At 40.3% G+C, this 22662-nt stretch overlaps 2 long non-coding RNA genes across 2 annotated transcripts; one reads left to right on the forward strand and one right to left on the reverse strand.

Moving 5' to 3' along the window:
• Positions 1–1704: 1704 nt before the first annotated feature.
• Positions 1705–13515, reverse strand: LOC308481065. Its single transcript, XR_013988437.1, has 2 exons — positions 13378–13515; positions 1705–2701 (listed from the first exon to the last, which is right to left on the reverse strand). It is a non-coding gene; the product is annotated as an uncharacterized lncRNA (long non-coding RNA).
• A 129-nt stretch (positions 13516–13644) lies between these two features.
• On the forward strand, positions 13645–19029 carry LOC308481132. The gene is made up of 3 exons (XR_013988469.1): positions 13645–13779; positions 15323–15374; positions 18928–19029. It is a non-coding gene; the product is annotated as an uncharacterized lncRNA (long non-coding RNA).
• Positions 19030–22662: the final 3633 nt, after the last annotated feature.

A 22662-nucleotide genomic window follows, 5' to 3' on the forward strand; every position in this document is an offset into this window, starting at 1 on the left:
AACCAACCAGAGATCAGGTGAGTGGTGATGTCACACCACAACCTCAGCTACTAGTTGGGAATTATCTGCTACTTTATAACCCTCCTGTCTTCCTAAAGATAAAATGTCTCACTTGAGAAATTCATAGTTGGGCTGTGGAGATTGTGGCTCCTGTGTTTGAGCAGGGGGGGCTCCTATTTAATTGCTTCCCTTTGGAATAGTCATCTCATCCTTATTTAAAATCCCACAAAAATAAACATTACATTTTAAACTTGTGACAAAGGTCATATCAAATAACCTTTCAGTTGGAGAAATAGAATGCAGATACTAACCTAACCCACATATTTCCCCATGCTGCCACCTGCGCAATCTAGTATCAGAGAATCTAGTATCATGTTTTACAGTTCCCATATTTTTCAGTGACCTGATTTACAATGACAATGCAATGACATTGTTAGAGCAAATTAACCAGGCTGATCAAGAAAACCATCTGATTTGACTGGGTCTGCATGGCATTTTTGGTGAGGGGAAATGGAGAAAAGAAGGGAAAGTTCAGTACTATTTCATATTGAGCATTATCAGCACATTACTGTATTGTAGGCCTTTTATGCTGTATAATAAACGGAGCTGTCGATAAGTTAGCAAACCTCATTATCATAATGCTAAGCAATTACACCACACTGTTCATTTTCAAAGCACTCTACAAAATTAATTTGTTTAATCAAACACATTTTAAAATTGTGAGGCACCAATTTTCCTCATCTTTATGATGCTTCTGGTCCCGTGGTCATATTAACTGAACACTTAATATTCATTTTCTAGCTAACATTTAGGTTCAAGCTAATTTTAATGATTGACTAGAAACGTTTAGTATGCAATAATGTTGCTCCAACTTGCAGGCTGGAATCATTTCACTTTGATAAAGTACGGCCAATATGCAAGCAGAGGCTCCAGGGCACATACAGAGTTCTTGAAGCAGCAGTGAAATGGCTTGTTCATAGCATGTTTACTATATCTGTGGGTGAACAGCTTTTTCTTTTCATTTCATTACAGTGATTTCTGATAGTTTTATTAGGTTGTGTCTGAAACATTGCTTGTAATTCACTAGGGATGCTTTTTTAACAAAGCAGAAAGGTAGGATACAAATCTTTGATTATGGATATATTCTTCTCAACGTTGAAGAATTTATTGCATGCACAATCCCTTGGCATGGTGCATAAGAAGCTGCCTTATACTGAGTCAGACCCTTGCTCTATCTAGCTTAGTACTGTCCACACTGACTGGCAGCATCTCTCCAGGGTTTCAGACAGACTGAGCTGTGATCCTTTGCCCAAAATGGTCAGAGAGATGTCTGGTGCTGAAGAGACTGGTGTAATTGTTGCTCAGAAAGGGACACCATTAAGCAGTGTTTAGGGAGCAGGCAGCTCTGTCATATCTTTGGATATATTCATGTTTATTTAGTTGAATGAATAGGGGGCCCCAAAGGGCTGTCCAAGGACCACAAATCTTCCACTGGGACCAAGTGACACATTCTCATACAGGGCTCTAAATTAGGTGGTACCGGGGGTTTGGATCGACTCTACGTGGTGGCTACCTCAAAGGAATTCATTATGTAAGTTGACACCTGCCTCTTTGTTCGTCAGCTGCAGAGTAGATATCTATCAGTGGAAACGGTTGGTTGGTTGGTTGGTTGGTTGGTTGAGAGAGAGAGAGAGAGAGACCAACTGATTTCTAGGCCTCATTTAATGTAGACAGGGATGTTTTTAATCATTACGTGGACATCTGAGTCTAGCTACCTTTCATTGCAACATAATATGTTGTCCAGAACAAAAACTATTCAGTCAGAATTCCCGAATTGTGACAGTTCATTATTTTAAGCAGCAATAAGAAGTAGATTCTTCTCCTGTCAATCAAGCAGGCATAGTTGGTTGCATCTTATGCCAACTTAACTCAGGTTGCTCAGGTAACTGTTGACTGTGGCCACCTGGAATTAGATTACAGTGAATTTCTCTTTACATCTGAATTCCTGTTTAGAGTTTGATAGCTCGACCTTCCTGGTCAAAAACTAATTTTGAAGCAGATCCACTTTGAGCAAGTGAGGGGCAGAACCTCATTCTGTATCAATTGCACAATGGTCAGCTGCTATTGTCACATATACTGCTCATCCATGCCCTCTTTTGTCTCTAGGATTGGCAACTAAGGAAGGGTGGCTGGGATGACTGCGCCCATCAGGATTTGGCTCAAGCAACATCAGCTCTCAAAGCTTGTTTTATTTACACAGACCATATTGTTCATAGTGTTTCAATGTTGCTGTTCTGAGTGTACATTTGCACCATGTTAGGATGGCACAATTCTAGTCACAATTCAATTTACCAGTTTACAGCAGAAGTGTATTTGATTTCCCACCACCTTTGCTAGTCTCACTATTTCTTCTTAGCAGCATACAATTTTATTAACTGCTTGATTTTCAGAAGCAAGATCTCATGGATTTAAAATGAGAATTGCCCCCTCTAAATCAACTTGGTATCTCACTTATCTCTGGATTACATTGTCTCCTATAGATTATTTATTCTTGTTGATTGTTCATTCATCTCTCGTTTCATGGAACATGGATTGTCCTATCTTGCCAGCAATTGTTCATTTGTGTCTGACAGCTTTGCTTTGACTTTGGTTCTTCTTAAGATCCCTGGGGCAGCTTGACCTAGAAATAGCCAAACGGCAGCTGAAATGAAAAGAGGTCAAGATTAGTAGTTTCCAGAGTGATTGCAGAATAACATTAAGCATAATGGGTTTTAATTTATAGAGATCTGACTAATAAGTGACATGCAAATGTTCCCTTGAAGCTACTAGGCCTTTTATTAGTCCATTTTGATGCAGCCTACAAACATTACTTTATCGAGTTCAATGCCATGATTTCATCATCCACTGATGCCAGCGGTGGGAAACCTGTTGCCCTCTTGTCATTGCTGCACTGCAGTGCACATTATCCCCATTAACTCCCATTAACTATCCATTATCACTTGTGCTACATAAGAACTAGAGATGACTGCATCTTCCAAAGATTGGCTTAAGATTTTTCCATCACCATCCAATCCCTCATGGGTAGAAATCATGGAAACATGCCTGGAACCAACCTGAAAATCTTGGAAGGCTTGTGCACTGCTCTGTCTCTGTTGCCTTCACACACACCCAACCTCTTAACCCTAACCATCTCTTCCCTTCTTTTGGTGCGGTTGCAGCAGGAGGGGGAACAACAGAGGCTGTGAACACACCATGCCTTTAAAACATATTAAAAGCATATCCCTTTCTCCTCAAAAGAGTCCTGGGAACTCTAGTTTACCCTTCACAAAGCTACAGTTCTGAGAATTCTTAACAAACTGCAGTTCCCTGGATTACTTGAGGAGAGGGAATGTGCTCTGAACATGTTTTACAGGTGTGACACTTACACAACCAGAAAAGGCGGGGGGGGGGCCTCCCCTACCTCTTCCCTCCCATCACACAGTCCAAGTGACAGAATAGGAAGAGCCCCTGCAAGGGTTTCACCTTCCATAGTGCTCTGGGCTATGTACTGCTATTAGTGTGTCTAACAGAGTGGTGGGATGTGGAGTAGGAGTTGATTCTTATGAACTCCAACTCCAAAGCAGAGTCACCTGATCTGCACCAGCCAGATCAGAACAAGAGTCCACTTTGGAAACTGCAGTCCATCAGATTCCATTATACATTATAACTACTCCTCCGGTAGTACACATACTGACTTTAACAAAAGGAGGAAATGTAAAGAAAAATGGCATGTGTTGACTTAAAACCACTTTTACCAATTATTTCCAGTACCAAACAAGAAGTTAAATTTTTTTGTATGTTGCAGAGGCAGTAAGCGAGGAAGGATTGCAGCTGAATAAAGCATTTGTTTGGTAGGCAGTATTCAGCTTTTGTTCATCAGAAATTCAAATAGAAGAATAAATTATTCATATTATGACTAGAATACGTATCTGCTCACACAGAGAACAACAATGTCAATAATTATGTTTTATTACTCCATCTGTCTTATAGCTGTACGGTTCCCTTCCATACTTTCTTCTACCTCTCGGGGTGGGGGGACGACACAGAATGAAAAATCTGATATATGCAGGACAGTTTGCACACCTATATATTTGCATGTAAGTGTGCAGTGGTGAGCAAATCTGTCAACTTTGCTTTCTCTAACTTTTTCATTTTTCTGCCCTTAAGTTCAGTTATCCAGATTTCGCATCAGTTTGCATTATTATTTTTTATGTCCTCATCATCAGCATTTTAAGCAAACTTCTTTTCATGTACACAGTGCAGTTTTGCCTAATATACATATTTTTGCAAAGCCACTTCCTCTAATACAATTTTTAGTAATGTTTTCACTTTTATGCACACTTTACCTTATTATTTGCATTTTTGTACACATTACTTGGTTGGAGAATTGTGTTGCAAAATTCAAAGAAATGCAAATTTCAAAATGTGGCTGTGTTCAGAAATGGCAAATTAGGTATGTGCCCTTAAATGTGCATACAAATTTAATTTCTACGTCAACCATGTGTAGGAGTGAGCACTTCTCAATCAGAAGGCTCTTTTACTTGTATAACCTGCATGTGCAAGACAGAGGAATGAGCCCTGGGATAGCTCCTGCAGCAGTTTGTACTCTACATTATTCAGACCCCTTTCTCACTGACCTCACACAGAGCTCATAAAACTTCCAGGCTGCTACCACAGATGCAGTAATCTGATTTGTTTCTCTTTAGAATACATGTGTTTAAATTTCCAGAGTTAAAAGTATGCTTCACTCCTTTCAGCTAATTAGACCCCGTATTAGGCCAGGCACTCAAACTTTGAGATGCAAAGTACCCTTTTAAGCATTGCATCCCATCAAATAGCTGTAATATATTGAAAATGGACTAGTAAGTAATATGTTAACGCCAACATTTTTTTTAAAAAAAAAGTTTATTTTTTTTTAAAAGCAATTTATTAAGTTTTACAATAAAAATAAACATAATAAACAATGTAACATTGATCTTAACATATTTTCACATTTTCTTTAGACTTCCTCACATCTCCCGCTCCCATTTTCATCGTTATAACGTTTTGTCAGCAATTTATCATCTTATTTAAAATTCTTATATCCCTTATATTTCATAATCTTATAATTCTCAAAAGGAGCTAAGTTTCACAATCTTACTTATTTTCTTAAAAACTTCTAAATTTAGTGGTGCTCAGTTATTTTGATCTAGCGTCTTGTTTAGCATTCACTCAAATTACAATACTTTTGTAAATAGTTCTTAAATTTCTTCCAGTCCTCCTCAATCCTCTCTTCTCCCAGGTCACGGATTCTGCCGGTCATTTCAGCCAGTTCCATGTAGTCTATCAGTTGTATCTGCCATTCTTCCAGTGTGGGTAGATCTTGAGTTTTCCAATGTTTTGCAAGAAGTATCCTTGCTGCTGTTGTTGCATACATAAAAAATGTCTGGTCCTTCTTTGCCACCCCTTGGCCGACAATACCCAAAAGGAAGGCCTCTGGTTTCTTAGTGAAGGTATATTTAAATACCTTTTTCAGTTCATTATAAATCATTTCCCAGAACGCCTTCACTTTAGGGCAAGTCCACCAGAGGTGGAAGAACGTTCCCTCACACTCTTTGCATTTCCAACACTTATTATCAGACAGGTGGTAAATTTTGGCAAGTTTGACTGGGGTCATATACCATCTATAAATCATTTTCATTACATTTTCTTTCAGAGCGTTACATGCAGTAAATTTCAATCCATTGTTCCACAACCTCTCCCAGTCCTCAAACATGATATTATGCCCAATGTCCTGTGCCCACCTTATCATAGCCGATTTAACCGTTTCATCTTGTGTATTCCATTTCAACAGCAAGTTATACATCCTTGAAAGTACCTTAATCTTTGGTTCTAACAATTCTGTTTCTAATTTCGATTTCTCCACCTGGAACCCTAGTTTTTTATCATTTTTAAAAACTTCTTTAATCTGAGCGTAATGTAACCAATCTCGCACTTTGTCTTTCATTTTCTCCAAACTCTGCAATTTCCAATTGTCTCCATCCTTTTCTAGTATTTCCCAATATTTTGGCCATTTAGCCTCCATATTGGGTCTTTTTCGGGCCTTGGCTTCCAAAGGTGAAAGCCACCTTGGTGTCTTATTTTCCAGCAAGTCTTTATATTTTATCCAGACATTAAACAATGATTTTCTGACAATATGGTTCTTAAAGGCCTTATTTGCTTTAACCTTGTCATACCATAAATATGCATGCCATCCAAAAGCATTGTTAAACCCTTCCAGATCTAGCACATCAGTGTCCTCAAGAAGTAGCCAGTCTTTTAGCCAGCAGAACGCTGCGGCTTCATAATACAACTTTAAGTCTGGCAGGGCAAAGCCCCCTCTTTGTTTTGCATCAGTTAATATCTTAAACTTAATTCTGGGCTTTTTGCCCTGCCAGACAAACTTAGAAATGTCTCTCTGCCACTTCTGAAAGCACCCCGTTTTGCCCAAGACCTGAAGTGTTTGAAATAAAAACAACATCCTTGGCAATACATTCATCTTGATAGCAGCAATTCGGCCTAACAAAGAAAGTTTCAATTTTGACCAACTATCTAAGTCTCTCTTAATTTCTGTCCAGCATTTTTCATAATTGTCCTTAAATAGACTTAGATTTTTTGCTGTTATGTTTACCCCTAGGTATTTTACTTTTTTAACCACATTAAGTTCCGTCTCATTCTGAAACCGTTCTGACTCTGTATCAGTCAAGTTTTTCCCCAAAACCTTAGTTTTCTGTTTATTTAGTTTAAATCCAGCCACCCGACCAAAGTCATTAATCAGTTGTAATACTCTTTTCGTACTGGGCTCTGGCTTCTGCAAGGTCAAAACCAGGTCATCTGCAAAAGCTTTTAATTTATATTGTTTCTGACCGACCTGAATTCCTTCCACCAACCGATCCTCTCTAATCATGTTCAATAGCACTTCCAGAACCGAAATAAATAACAAAGGGGAAATAGGGCAACCTTGTCGTGTCCCTTTTTCAATTTTAAACTCTTCTGTAACCACATTATTAACTATCAGTTTAGCTTTCTGTTCTGAGTATATCGCCCCGATCCCATTCTCAAAACCCCGTCCCACTCCCATCTCTTTTAAATTTCCCATCATAAATTTCCAGGAGATATTGTCAAAGGCCTTCTCCGCGTCTATAAAGATTAAAACTGCTTTTGTATTTATGTCTGTTTGCAAAAGTTCCAAAATGTCAATAATGTTCCTTGTATTAGCAAACAGATGTCTTCCTGGGAGAAAGCCGGCCTGGTCCTTATGAATTACTTCATTTAAAACTTTTTTAAATCTATTTGCCAAAATGTCTGCAAATATTTTGTAATCCACATTTAAAAGAGAGATGGGACGGTAGTTCTTAAGTTGTGTCTTTTCAGCTTCCGACTTTGGTATTAATGTGATAAACGCTTCCTTCCACGACTCCGGTGCCCTCCTCCCCTCCATAATTTCATTGCTGACCTCCATCAAAGGTTGTATCAAATAGTCTTTTAATGTCTTATAGTACTTGGAGGTCAGCCCATCTGGTCCTGGAGATTTGCCAAGTTGCATGTTCTGGATGGCTTGTTCGATCTCCTGTCGTGTTATTTTAGAATTCAGGATTGTCCTATTTTCTTGTGACAATTTAGACAGTCCGTTTTTTACCAAAAATTGTTTAATCTCAGCATCATCTTGCGGCCCTTGGGTGTATAATTTTTTGAAATATCTCTGGAAACACTTTCTGATGTCCACTGGATTCTGAATGTTTTTTCCATCAACCTCTAAGTTTGTAACAATATTTAATCTTTGTCTTCTCTTCAGCTGCCAAGCTAGCAGTTTTCCACATTTATTCGCCGACTCAAACGTTTTTTGTTTCATTAATTTAACCTTCCATTCAATTTCCTGATTTATCAATTTAGAATATTGTGTTTGATAAAGTTTAATTTCTCTCAGAGTTGGCTGTGACTTCGGATTCACTCTTAGTTTTTTCTCTAATTCTTTTATTTTATCCAAAATCTTATCTTTTTTCTCATTTTGTGTTCTTTTCTTTACTGCATTCTGTTGTATCAAGAATCCCCTCATTACAGCTTTGCTTGCGTCCCAGATTATTCTTTTTTCCACCATATTATTCATATTTATCTCAAAATAGTCCTTCAAGACTTTTTGGGCCTTCTTGGTAATTTCCTGATCTCTAAACAAATTGTCATTCATCTTCCATCTAAAGGATCCAGTTGGTAATAGTGTCATATCCATCTTTACTGCATTATGGTCGGAGCAGGTCTTTGGGCAGATTTCCACTTTTCTGACCTTAGGTGCCAGGCCTCTAGAAATCCATATTTGGTCGATTCTTGTCCAGGTCAGTTGGGCTTCAGAAAAGAATGTTCCCTCTCTTCCTAGTGGGTTCTTTGTCCTCCAAATGTCAATCAAATCCATATTGTCAGTCATTTCAAAAAAGGTTTTAGGTAGTCTGCCGTCTTTTGTAACATTTTGACTTTGTGACTTGTCCATGTTAGTTGATACGACCCCATTCATATCTCCCATCATTATGATGTTGTTATAGTCTAGATAGTCCAGCATTGTCTCCTGCAACTTCTTGTAAAATTCCGATTTCCCTTCATTAGGTGCATAGATTCCTAATATCAGCAGTTTCTCTCCTTGATATTGTATCTCAATAGCCAAAATTCTTCCATGTTCATCTTTAAATAGGAATTTAGGTGACAGGCTCTCTTTTGCATATATCACCACACCTCTCTTCTTAACTTTGTCAGACGATACAAATTCCTGGCCCAATCTTTTGTTTATTAACACTTTTCTGTGGAGCCTCGTCACATGTGTTTCTTGTAAACAAATAATGTCCAATTGTTCTTTTTTTAATATATGAAATATTTTCTTCCTTTTTTCCGGAATGTTACAACCATTAATATTCCAGCTCAACAGTTGCAGAGACATCCTGAACTATCTGGTTATTTTTCAAGGGGTGGTATCTTCTCAGGATCTTCAGGTTCCACAGATGCTGATGTTGGTACTGGCGTTGCTTCAGGCCCAGAAGGTAGTTCAATTCCTTTTTGAAGGTCCTCTCCGTAGGTAGACAGGAATTTGTCTCTCTCTTCCAGTGTTCTTACTTTGACCTTTCTCCCTCTAAAGGTAAAAGATATTCCTTGGGGAAATTCCCACCTGAATGGAATTGCGTTGCTCCTTAGTAGTTTAACAAGTTCAAAATAGGCGGCTCTAAGATCAAGCAGTAGTCTTGGGATATCTTTATAAATTTCAATTCTTCTATCCAAGACCTCCAGTGATTTTACAAAGTGTAGTCCCAAAATCTTATCCCTTTCCTCCTTTGATCTCAATGTTATCAAACAGTCTCTGGGCCTCTCCTTCTTTATGAATCTTCCAAGTCTGAAAGCTGACACGATTTTAAAGTCCTTTTCTTCCAAGTTCCAGAACTTGGAGAATTCTTTGGTCAAAAACTCAGTTAGATGTCCTTCTTCTGCCTCTTGTAGTGATCTAATCCTTAAGTTGCTCTCACGGTTTCGCAGTTCTATCATAGAGAGATAAATCTGATGTTCCCCAACTTGTTTAGTGAGTGGTCTTACCTCTTGCTCTAAATTTTCTAATTTTTGTCTAGTGTCCTCAGTCAATTTCCGATTTTCTGCTGAGGCCTCCGTTAACTGTCCAATTGCTTGTGCATTCTGTGCCACTTGTGTAGTTAATTTATTTAGACATTCTGTGTTTTTGTCAATCTTTGCTGATTGCGCATCTACTTTCTTGTCCAAAGCTTCCAATTTTTCAAAAATTTTGTCTAGAACAGAAACAGATGCTCCTGAGGCCATATCTTCCAATTGTAACTGCTCTGCTTCGCCCTCTCCCTCCACTTCTGAGGGCAAAGTAGGCACAGATGATCTACGTGTCTGTGAGGCTGAGGTTAGAGTTGTTAAAGTTGTTTGTTTAGCTCTCCCTCTTTTTCTTGTGCAATATATTGTAATGATTTTTTTTCTTTTTTAAAGAATAAATTTTAAAGCATCCCTGTTCTTTTGATTTAGTACCAGTTTGAGGATTCCATTGCTTTTTCTTCAGCCAAAGTATAATCACATTTGAATTATAGCCTTCTAGGGGACCTATGGTTGTGGAAGGTACTGCTTTACTGTGTCTCCACTAATGGTGGCCTTGTGTGGTGATTTAACACAGTCTAATAAATCTTTCTCAGACTACAGTGACCCAAGGCTAATTTTGACAGCAACATTAAGTCAGATAATTTTATCAGAGCCTTGAGAAGTTCTGTTAGTTTACTTTTTCTAATGTCTTGTATTATGTTAGTTCCTCGTGTGTGGGAGCTGCAGCCCTCTAGAGATGTTGTTGGACAACAACTCCCATCATCCTTGACGTCCCCTCATCTCTAACCATTGGCCATGCTGGTTGTAGCTGATGAGTCCAACAATATTTGGAGGGTCACAAGGACCTGGTCTCTGTTTAGCATGTCTGGAACAAAAGGAGAGAATTTATGAGTTGTGGAACTCTCTCCCCAGGGAGTTGCATCTGTCGCCCATGTGGATGACATTTAGACAGAAACTGAAGACAAATCTGTTCATCCAGGCTTTTGAGGCATGAATGTCAACTTAAATTTCAGTAACTACCATTGTGTGTGTGTGTGTGTGTGTGTGTGTGTGTATTTAGACTCCCATGGGAAAGGCAGTATGGAAACTAATAATAATAATAATAGTCATGATACTGATGATGTTGGTGGTGATGGTGATGGCAGGGGCCAATAAGTAAGCATTCCTACCAAATAGTGCAGAGTAGAATGGAAAATGAAACAAATAAAACCCGGAATTTTAGCTGTAAAAATAAAAACGGAGTCAAATAATCAGCTCTGAATGAAATTTCACTTTGTCACTCATGTGTTTAATCCATAACTCACTTGTTTGAATTAGGTACCTGGAAGAACCTGTACAGGTCATTAAAAGGTTACAGGGAAGATGGAAGGAAGAGAGCAGTCAAACTGACAGATTAAAAATATACTGGTTGTCCAAACTGTATTAAAAGACACATTTTAGCAGTGTTTCCATGAAAACCTCCAGCAGTCTTAATCTACATCATCCCACACAGAAGCCTTCAATCACAGTGATAATGGCAAGCAAAGGCAATGAGTCTGTAAAAGCAAGTGAACATACATGTTGCCTGGACTCTGGTAGTTCTTTTCGTCTGTGAGTTTCCTTTGCTGTTTCTTGTGTGCAAAAGCAAATCAGTTTCTTTCCTCCTGCTTACGATAACTAGTACCAAAGTCTGATCAGCTGCTCAGTTCCTCATAACACCATACTGATGTTTAAGACTGACAGCCATCTGCTCACCTGGTCACGCCTGCTGTGCCATTTTGTAGTTCTGTTTAGTTTTAAATAGCAGTGAGGCTGCGGCAGAGCAGCTTTGAAACCTACCCTTGGGGAAAAGTTGACAGAAGCTGAACAGCTTCTGGTTCACAATGAATCACCCCAAAGAGTCAAGGGCAAGGAAGAATGAGTCAATGAAAATGCAGGGAGACCTGACAGAAACATAGAATCATAGAATTGTAGAAGTTGGAAGGGATCCTGAACCCCATCTAGTCCAATCCCCCACAATGCAGGAATCTTTTGCCCAATGTGGAACTTGAACCCATGGCCCTGAGATTAAGAGTCTCGTGCTCTCCCAGCTGAGGTATCCAACTCTTGACAGAAGAAAATACATGGATCAGATGCCTCTCAAGAGAGATGTTGTGTATAGGTGTTTATCTTCTAATGACAGAAGTATCTGAGCCACAATGGGTGAGATTCAGTGCCTGGTTTTGAAGGAAAGCATGGAAAGAACCAGTGGGTCAGTGGCTTCCTTGTCCTACTCAGTGCCGCTTCTCTTGGGTGCTCCTTGAGGCAGCTGCCTTACCCCGTGTGACTGGTGGGACACCTCTGGTTATCTCTAGATACAAACTCTATAGAAAAGGCAGGGAGGGGCATGTTGGCAATGATAGCACTCTCAAAATCCCAAAAGTGGCAGGCCCTCCACAGAATTGTGGTAGGTGGTGATGCCAGAACCTCAAAATAATTTAGTATTGAGGACACGCTATCAGTGAACAACTCATAAACGGTGGGGGTGAGTAAATGGATATTTATTATCAGATTTGATCTTAAGTGGGGATGCAGGGTATAAGAAGAGGCATAACTTGGCTATTAGAGTTAATCAAACTTAGTTGCAGCAAAGAGGGATTTGGCAAAATGCTGGAAGAACAAAGAAGTTAAAGCTTAATGCACTGATGATGCTTTGATAAAAATCGCTGACAAAGTATTATCTATACCAGGCTAAACACAAATTACTTTGGGGACCCGATTTCAAAATGGCTATTTGAATATAAAGCAGAACAAAAATGATCAGACTTCAAAGGAAGCTGAGAAAACAGAGCTAATCCATTTGACCAGCAGAAGAGGCTTTTAATTCAATTTGCACCCTTTAGCTTCAGCTAGTCTCCAGTCACTCAATTCCACTCCTCTCCTGGTTCTCCCGAAGTGACTGTGCCACTAAAAATGGATGACAAGCCTACTTCCACCACTGGCTCAGTACGGTGACATATAAAAGTATAGTGAAAACGCTTCATCTTGCAATAGTACGGCTGACTTGAAGCTGTGTGAACTGTGATATTTCATCTATCAAACTCTTCATCTTCTCCTGATTTTGAGGTTCACCAACATGGTATGGAAGTATGCAATCATAGGAATATGGGAGCCTGCCTTATACTGAGTCAGACCATCTAGATCAGTAGCACTGTTCGAAACCAGGAAAGAAAAGCAAGGAGCTACATAAAGCCTGGAACCTGGGTCGTGGGGCGCTGAAACACAATTTCTAATCGCATTTGTGCTGTGGTGCCCGGCAGATCCCCTGGCTGATGCAGCACCAAAAGAGGCACATCTAAGGATGCTCCTGGCAGCGGCGGGGGACAGAGGGATGCTCGAGGCTGCAAATGCAGAGCTGCTCATTCTACTGCTCCAACTTCTTAAGCAGCTTCCCCGCCCAGCCATGTTGAGGGAGGGGGAGGAGGGGGCAGGATCACTCCTGCTGCTGCCTCATGGAGTGAGAGTATTGTTGGGTTCACAGTGTTGTTTGGAGCTACAAGCAGCTCCGCATTTGCAGTGCCAACAGGGCAACAGCTCCAAACGGCACCTCGGCAGCATCCACAGTGGCTTAGGGTCTGGCAGGGGGTGGGTTGCAGCCTCACAGCTCATCCACCCCCCACCTCACCCTCTCCTTACAGACCAGGCGGGCAGGAAGCAGCCCGATCTGCAAAGCCAGCTGAGACGCGGCTGTCTATGAGGTCCTGCTTCAGTGATCACCTTCATGTAGGGTTGGCGGGGAGGAATTTCTCCTGCTACGCCCCCAGCGCCAGCCGTGGCAATTTGAATGGAAATCTTTGGCGCAGGGTACTGCGACAAGAGTTCAGAAAAATGCTCGCAATAATAACATTCTCAGAATGCACCCATTACTATTGGAGTTTAGAACACTGCTCAGTAGTAACTTTAGCAACTGTCAGAAGTGACTCTCCAGGATTCTCAGGCAAGGTTCTTTCCCATTCTGAATTACCACACTTTCTGACCTCCTGACCTTCATGTACAGACTAATCATAGAGGTGCCAACCTTCCTGCTGGAGGTTACATGCAAATAAGGCCACAGAGGCCATTCCAAACACAAATCCTGGTCCTCAGATAGACTGGAGTGTCTCCTTACGATGTTGTCAGGTGAGAAGTTTAGCTCTTACCCTAGGTGGAACCAGCATGCAACTTCATTGTGAGTTTGGAAGGTGGGGTAGCAGCACAGTCACATCAACCACTACTACTGTACAACTTCTGAAGCAGTGATGGGGCTGACAAAGGAGTTCAGCATCTTCAGCACCTTTATTCTGTATTCCAAAACAGTTACACATTTAGAAAACTGGAGCTATGCTGAAAAGCCAATCAGAGATAACATTCAAAACATCCACACTGGTCAATATGTTTATCTGGGCAACTAAAACATCACAAAATAAAGGCTGAGTAAAGAAGCAGGCAGGACAAATAATGCAAGCTGCTTTCCATGTCTGGGACTAGGAGGCAATGTCCAAAAGGGATGTCTGGGCAGTGATTCTTAGAGCCATTACTAAGTAGAACATTGTGCCCATCAAAGTTCATGTTGCTGTCTCATCTTCAAAGTGTTAGGTTTCCTATTTGACTAAAATAAGAGCTCAGTGAATTATGCTTTTATCTCCTATTCTTAGGAGACATTAAAATCTTGGAATACTTCCCTCTCTTCACTTAGACTCCATCCTACACTTCCCAGGAGATGGAAACTTCTGTCTACAATATATTATCACAGAGAAGTATAAAGGATTGCCATACATTGAAATGTGCTTGAACTTATAATGGATTGTGGGTTTTAGCCCATTACTATAACATGGTTATATTGATTTAAGCCACTGTGGTATGATTGGAATTAATGCAATTAGCGGGCAATATTCCCCCTACTTCTCATCCGTGGGTTTGTGGATCAACTGCTTGTATCCTACCTGGACTTGACTAAGTCAATCTGGCCAATTCATCTTCCCAGGGAATTCTGGGAACTGTAACTCTGGGAGTGAATAGAAGGAAGGTGTCTCCTAACAACTCTCAGCACCCTGAACAAAAAATAGGTCACAGCAGGTGCCCTGCAAGTTCTTAAGGTGGGTGCTAGGTCACCTCAGTATTGAGTGATATCAGTGTGTGCACCACATCAGTACACCATACGATGTTGTACATGATGTCAGCACATCGTGAGATGTTGGCCCCCTCAATAGTGGGGGCAAACAGGCACCTCTGTTTCCCAGGATGCTTTGGGGGAAACCATGACTTTTAAAGTTGTTATGATACTACTTTAAATGTATGATGTGGATGTGGCCCTCATCTCCTACTTCACCACAGACAATTATGAAGCTTGGCACCATCTCTACATTTGATCCAGTGCTCACAGCTACCCAGAAGAACAAGGGATGAGATCAAGCACATGACAACTGCTTCTCCTTTTCCTTCTGCTTGTCATTGCTTGCTCACTCCGACCCTCTCAGCTAGGAGTACAAGGCAGATTAGCTGGCGCTAACAGGGGAAAGATCAGAAGGGCCAGGGGGTCTTTTGTTACACACATTTATATGTAATGTATAGTCAGGCTTTGAGTAGCTTTATTATAACCACAAGAGTACTTACTGGCACCAGCAGTAACTAGAGGCTAAGCTTTCCATGACCATATCTGTATGCCATTCTGTTTTTCCATTAGGAGAAGAACTATAAGTGGTTCTAGGAAAAGTATGGGAGGAAATTGCAATCAGGTTGGTCTGAAAGTAGAAAGCAAGAATTTGTAGTCTTGTCACATAGGATAATTGCAAGCTAATGCTGCTGATATCCAGCAAGTTGAAAGCTTCAAGGAAGTAGCTGGAGTTTTGCCACAGTGCTTTGGATTTTTCTCTTAGAACAGGGTGAAGAGGGATATATTAATTGTCTCTGAATTTCATGCTAGAAAACTTGAGTGAGGGGAATTCAGCAGCTAATTCTAAAGCAGTCATAGTAGTACCAAAAGGAGTATACAGTCACCTCTGTCTTAAATGAGTTTTGAACAAGAATTGTTACCTCCCATGGAGTTTATTATAGGCTGAGTTGTATTATTGAATACAACTCTTCCCCAGCGTTTTATAATTACACGCGAATTGGCCTATATTTATAGGCTCAAATATCAGGGTGCTGTGGGTGGTACATTTGAAAAGGCTCACAATCATACCTTCCTAAAATCCCTCTGTACCCCCTAAACATCTAACCCTTGAGAACAAAATGCCCGATCAATGGGGATACATGAGAGATAGCTACACTTGCCCTTTTTATTCTACTCCACCAGAATCCTGGATGAACAAATGCTTCAAAATCCAGCCTGCAACAGTATGCCTCAAGTGAGGGATTTTGTTCTAGAGATAGATAGCAGGGCTGTGCATGGTCTCATCGCTCCAGTTTAGGGCCTGATCAATAACTTCGAAGCAGTTCCAGTCTGACCTGGGATGATCCAGGGATGATCCAGCCTGGATCAGAGGCCTTGCACAATGTTTAGTTAGGATTTAAATTCTAATTACTGCTAGTTACTGAGGGTGTGCATTTCTGGGTGCAGAGTGTATAGCTATTTGCAGCTGACAACAGACCAACAAACAGACCCATCCCCTGATTTACAATGGATTTTTTTCAGTGTCTGAATAGGGCTATTAAGATTGAGCTGTGTGCTGCTGAGCAATATTTCCTAAATATACAACTAATGTTTGTTCTCTTTCTAAACAATGACTGAAAATCTGCTGTGCAATGAGTGCATTCAGATCAGGGGTCAGCAAACTTTTTCAGTTGTGGGCCAGTCCACCATCCCTCAGACCATGTGGGGGGGCCGGACTATATTTTGAATTAAAAATATGAATGAATTCCTATGCCCCACAAATAACCCAAAGATGCATTTGAAATAAAAACACACATTCTACTCATGTAAAAACACCAGGCAGCTCCCACAAATAACCCAGAGATGCATTTTAAATAAAAGGATACATTCTACTCATATAAAAACATGCTGATTCCCGGACTGTCCGCTGGATTGAGAAGGCGATTGGTCCACATCCAGCCCCCAGACCTTAGGTTGCCTATCCCTGATTTAGATGTTGCTCAAAACCTTTGCATACAAAAAAAAGCCCCCAACTCCCCCTCCCCCTCCTTAGGCTCAGCCCTATAATGCTTAGTGTTTATGATACATAAAATATCATGTATTTATCCTAAGTTAGCAAGGCATTTTTCTTTTAGAAATCTAGAATCTCGGGCCTTCCAAAAAAAGAGAAAATCCCCTTCTTTGGATTTTCAGCTTCATATATCAAAACTTTATATTTGTATAGGAGGAGGATTTATTATTGGCAGAAGGCACATGAGGGAGTTGGGGGAAATGTACAATTGAAAAAATCATAGTTGGGTAATATTTAAAATGTTAATTAATGGGGGTGTCAAAACAAATTTTTAAATGCATACATCTGAAGCTGACTGGCCCACTGAATCCATCAGCACTGGAAATGAAAAAGGAATATTTCTCACTTCAGAAGAAGGTCACAAAGACTATTTGGGAATGCACATCCAATAGTCTCAGGACAATAAAAAATGGCTGGATATGAGAAGATCTTCCCACTGAATTCCAACCAAGGAATTGTTATATCTCTTGATAGAAAAAAGCAGGCAATACAAGCAAACCCCAGAAAATCAGAAATGGTTGTGGCACAGGGTGGAAATAAAAGTGTATGAGAAAAGATCCTATCAATAGTAACTGCAGTTAAAAAAGACATGATGAGTAAGCTTTCATGCCATTTCAGGGTCCCCAGTTTAAATAAGAGTCCTACTGTCAGCAAGCAAGTACAGTAGCTCATTCTCTGCAGAGTTATAAATAACGGAGGAAGCCAAGTGAATAGATGATATCTAATCTCACTTGTGGCCTGTTCCCAGTTTAATAGAATTTGTGATTTCCATGGACAGCAGAGTGCAGACTCAATGCCAAGCATCTGTCCTGGACTGGCTTTATTTCAAGTGAAAATAATGAGTAGCAATGTGTTGCTAGCCAAGGTGAGAAAGATAAACTGGGTTAGAGTTTAGAATCAATATTAAACACTGAGAAAGCCTAGCTCTGTATGACAGAAAATTCTTGAGTTTTTAGATGAGATTTTCCTCCCTGAAAAATGCCTCATAAAATGCTGGGAACATTCTGTGAAGGTATTGTGGCAGAGCCCCCAATCCCTAAGGGGATCACTGCAATTATGGCCAACAAATTGATTCGTTCCAGCAGGCGTTAAGCAACATGGTGCATTTTGGATGCTGCTGGACTCGAATTCCCATCAGCCCCAGCCAGCATGGCCAATGACTAGGGATGATAGAAGTTGTAGTCCAGCAACATCTAGAAGGCCCCACATTGGCTGTCCTTGTGCTAGGAAAAACTGGTGCTGCTTGCTGCAGAGTTATCAAGGGGTTGGGACATTCCTGTCCTTATCAAAAACCAATGGAAACAGATGTAGATCCTGCTTTGTGGAGCCCAAGTACTGAGAGGCGTAATTCTGGGGCTATCGGTGTCAAGCATTCCAATGGGCTATCATCCGATATCCAATTCCAGTTTGTTGAGCTCAGTTACTAATGTGAGTTGTACACAAAGTTCTCCCAGAAATGTTGCATGGGAGAATCTCTCTCATATTAGAATTTGGAGTCACCCACTGTAAGTAATTGACACTATAATTAATTTGTAATTGACAATGCATAATTCATTTCTCATTTGAAATCTGCTCTTTCCTGAATTTTTATATGCAGTTCTCCAACCAAAGAATGCATCTAGAAATGTGCATATAGGTGAAAATAATGTACACAAATTACTTCTGTTAAGGGGAACCTGCTTGCAAAAAATGCTTATTCCAAACAAAAAGTGTGCTTATGTTGTACAAAAATACATATATTATAGGAAAATGCATCCAACTTTTCATGTGGAGTTGTTCTTTTGCAAAACATATATTTCATAGCACCATAGAATTGCAGAGCTGGAAGGGACCCCAAGGGTAATATATACATTGCGTTGAGAGCAAACCGAACTTAATAATGGGGAAATGAGAAGTGTAGAGAAAGCAAAATTTACAAATGTATAAATCTCTGCTCTTCCAAGCTCTGCAAAAATGTAAATAGTGGCTGCCACACCCAGCTGCCTACTGCTCATTCAACTGGGCCATGAGTTAAAGGGAGACCCAGCCAGGCATCAGTGGTGTGCTCTGGCTGGAGTGCTTAGGCCCCAACAGTTGCCCAAGAGTCCTGTACGATACTAATGCTGTGTCCTGCTCTCACTTACAGTGACTATCTCCAGTTGGGGGAGGGATCTGGAAGATCAACTGTCCTAACACAAAGAAGCAAGAAGGCATTGCACTAAAAATAAATCAGGAAAGTGTTCTATGCAGGAACTCCCTTTTCCCACCACCACTTTATTTCTAGTTTTATAATTGGAAAATAGCTTTTTGTTACTCTATGGACATTTTTGTGCACATTTTCTTGTTGGCACCTGTCTGTTTCAGGAGACAATGTTAGAGTGTTCTTTGGGGGGGGGGGGTGAAGTCAAACTGTTGGAGAGTTACAGCACCTGCTGTGGCTGTAGAGATTGATATGGAAGAGACATGTTTTGTTGCATATGGGGCAGATGAAGGTGGCTGGTTGTGCTGCCTCAGGGGCAACATGGTGTGTTTCTCTCTCTGCACTTCTCCCAGTGGTCATTCCTCCTCTGGTCACTGCTGTGGATACCCAATCTGACTGTTTGTCTCAAGTCATTGTGATCGTCTGCAAGGGATTTCCATACAGTCTTTTTACATCTTCCAAATTCTGAAAAGTATTGTAGTATAGTGCAAAATACATGCATGCTAAATGAGGTGATTAATGATGTTTTCATTTTTTAAAAAACCCCACTAAAGTGTCCCCCCCCCAAAAATGTTGTCCATCTGCTGTGAATCATCTTAGCTGTTTCTCCGGCCTGTTCCATTTACTGTTAACCCTCTATCTGAAAATAAATGTTTCTTGGTGTTCTATTTTTAACACGTTTGTTTCATCTTTACTATACTCACAAGAGTCTTTTGGGAAGATGTAGCTAAGCAACAAACTTGACTTGAGACACATAGCTTGTTCTGAAAAGTGGGGCTGACTTTCCTAGAAATTTTTTTTCTTTCACTTTTCTGGGACAGGATAATTCATTTGGGAATTATATTATCTTCCCAGTTTCTCGACCGCCAGCATCTATCATCCTCTCCTTTTCCCCTCCTAGTTCCAAGGCTGCAGCCCTTCATCTTGAAATAAGTGAGGATCAATCAACATGTGTGCAGTGTATTTTGTAGGCAGTCGAGCTGTTAATAGAGAAATGCAATAGGTTATCCTCAGAATGAAATATCCCCAGGTATTGAAGCCCATGGGAGTGCTCTAGTGCTGCTCTGGACAAAGTAGTTTGCAGTTTTTCAGTGCAACCCAGCCAAGCATATGCCATTTTTTGCCTTTGCATGTTCACTCTGCCCAGCATGGTCACATGAATTGACTCGTACCTAGATCATTAAGGCAATAGAGAATGTTGGGGATATCTTAAATGGTCTGCCTTGCCAGACCTGACACCCTCAAAGCTCCTTGTTTGTCAGTGTCAAGGTCTCCCAGCTTCCAGAAATAAAAGCCAGATTACTGAGTAAACTTCTGAGTCGTCATTCACCTAATGGGTAAGAGTGTGTGTACAAGATTAGTACTAGACTACTATATTGTCACTTCACTTAAGGAGAAAACACCCTGCCATAGTCTGATGGGACATTGATCTGGGACATGTTGCCTCCTAGGTATGCCGATGACTATTGCAATATGAAAAATGAACAGAATTTCTGCTGCTAACTAACAGCCAACATAATGAGCTTATTCAATTAGTCTTTTGCGATTGTGCTGCTGTGCACAGAGGTAGAAAAAAAACACCACATAACATGGTCTTTCTGCTTCTTCTTCTTCTCCACAACTTATTACCATGCAAATTAGGAGCTTTAAAGGGTGTAGCTTTAGGGACGCTAAATGAAAGCGTCTTGAGAAAACAATTTTCCTGAGAAAACCTTCCACGGTAGCTAATCAATCTGGTAGAGGAATGGGCCATCATGAATGTTAGACTTGGGCCATTAAAATTTGCATTTTTCTCAAAATAAAACAGACATATGAAAACTATACCAGAATGTTTGAGGCAAAACAAATATTGTAAAACATTCTCCCTTTGAGTTAACTGCCTCAATGCCTTCTGTGCTTTAGGCTTGCTATGCAAAATAGTAACTTGCTTATTAAAGTTTTAAAACTGAACAAAGCCTATTGTAACGTGTATTGCTTCAGAAAGAATAGAAAGAATGTCTTTAAATGTGAACTGAATCAAATTTCCCCCTACAATTCTACCCTTAGATGATCTCATATGAAATAATGTAAGAGTATGGAAAATCTGGCAAAGCACAGATTCTGGAGCAAACCCTGCATTGGTTTAGAAAGAGCAGATCAGGTGTATCTGCTTCCAAGTTGAGGCACACTGGATTCCTCCCCATCCCTACTCTGCTTTAGAGGTAAAAAATTATAGAGGGTGTGTTTGTGCCACATTTATGGCTAGCCAGAAATCCTGATGATTCTGTACCAGGAACTCAACCTACCACTTCCATCCAAGCATAGCAAATATGATAGCTGACTTAGGAGGTGGGGGTACTCTTCTCAGAACCTACTACCATCTTGCTCTTCACTTCTGAAATAGTCAAAGTAGATCACTTTGATACAATTTGGATTCAATCAGGATGCATAGACAGCTTGTCCAGCAGCATCTCAAACAAATATGTGGAGAGGCTATGTAACTAGTTGATGAAATTTCATGGAGTACTTTCTGTCCCTACTTATTGTACTATGCTACACGACACAAGTGGTGTTGTAACTATGTATTTAATTCTTAGGGCTACTCATGAAAGTCAGTTTCTTTTTTAAAAACAAAACTTCTGAAATAGCAAAAAGGGTGTGTTGAGCTCATTCGGTAGAGCACAAGACTCTTCATCTCAAGGTTGTGGGTTCAAGCCTCATGCTGGGTAAAATGATTCATGCCTTGCAGAGGTTGGACTAGATGAGCCTCATGTTCCCTTCCAGCTCCAAAATTCTGTGATTCTAAGGGTGCTTGGACCAGTGGGAAAAAAGTCTGGAGTATTTCAAGCAGCTTGCACTTGAAGTATAATGACCCTATCCAGCTCTTGAAACAAGTGCTGGTGAATTTGGTACTTATTCTCTGAAAACAAGTTTCAAGTATATCTAAGGTTTGTTGTTAAAACACTTAGAATCTTGGTTGTCAATTTGGGAAAGTGTATAAAAGGCATCAGTTGAAGTTACCACCCAATTCTTAAATATTTCTTTCAACTCCTTTCAAAAGGAAGCATTTAAAAACATATTGGACAGTTCTTTTATAATCAGTTTCATTTTATCTGTCCCCTGTGGCCAATCCACCAACAAAAAGTAATTAAAAACTTATCTTCTTTTTTAATGCAGGAGAGCCTACACAGTGTAATTCTTGATTAAACAATTAGTATGACCAGATGAATGAAAAGAAAGAAAATGTTCACACAGATTCATAGCTGGGCTACCTAAAGAGATTACTATATGCCATATTCTTGATTAATTTCAGAAACTGGATGAGGAATGCTTGAATCACCAGGTTTGAGCTGGGCATCCATGCGATAGTATAGTCTATAGGAAAACATAAGGGTCCACATAGTCAAGTTAATAGGGTATGGAGGTTTTGTGGGGAAAGAACTAACAAGTATAATGTTGACTACGCTGATCCACAAAAACTGGTGAAAAGTCAAGAAGAGGAAGATACAGGAGGTAACTATGGGGGTGGCCTGCATGTAAGGAAGTGCAGAAAAAGAGGGATATGAATAGCAGACATGACATGGAGTGAAGGTGACAGTGGGTGCAAGGCAGGGCTGCAGAAGAGAGAAGTGGCTTCAGTGATGGGGTTGGGAAGGTGAAAGGTAGCTTAGCAGCTGCATGGGGTGGAAGCAGAAACTCTAG

The sequence above is a fragment of the Podarcis pityusensis genome (genome assembly GCF_964106645.2).
Source record: "Podarcis pityusensis genome assembly, chromosome: 7".
In the NCBI taxonomy this organism is placed as follows: Eukaryota; Metazoa; Chordata; class Lepidosauria; order Squamata; family Lacertidae; genus Podarcis; species Podarcis pityusensis.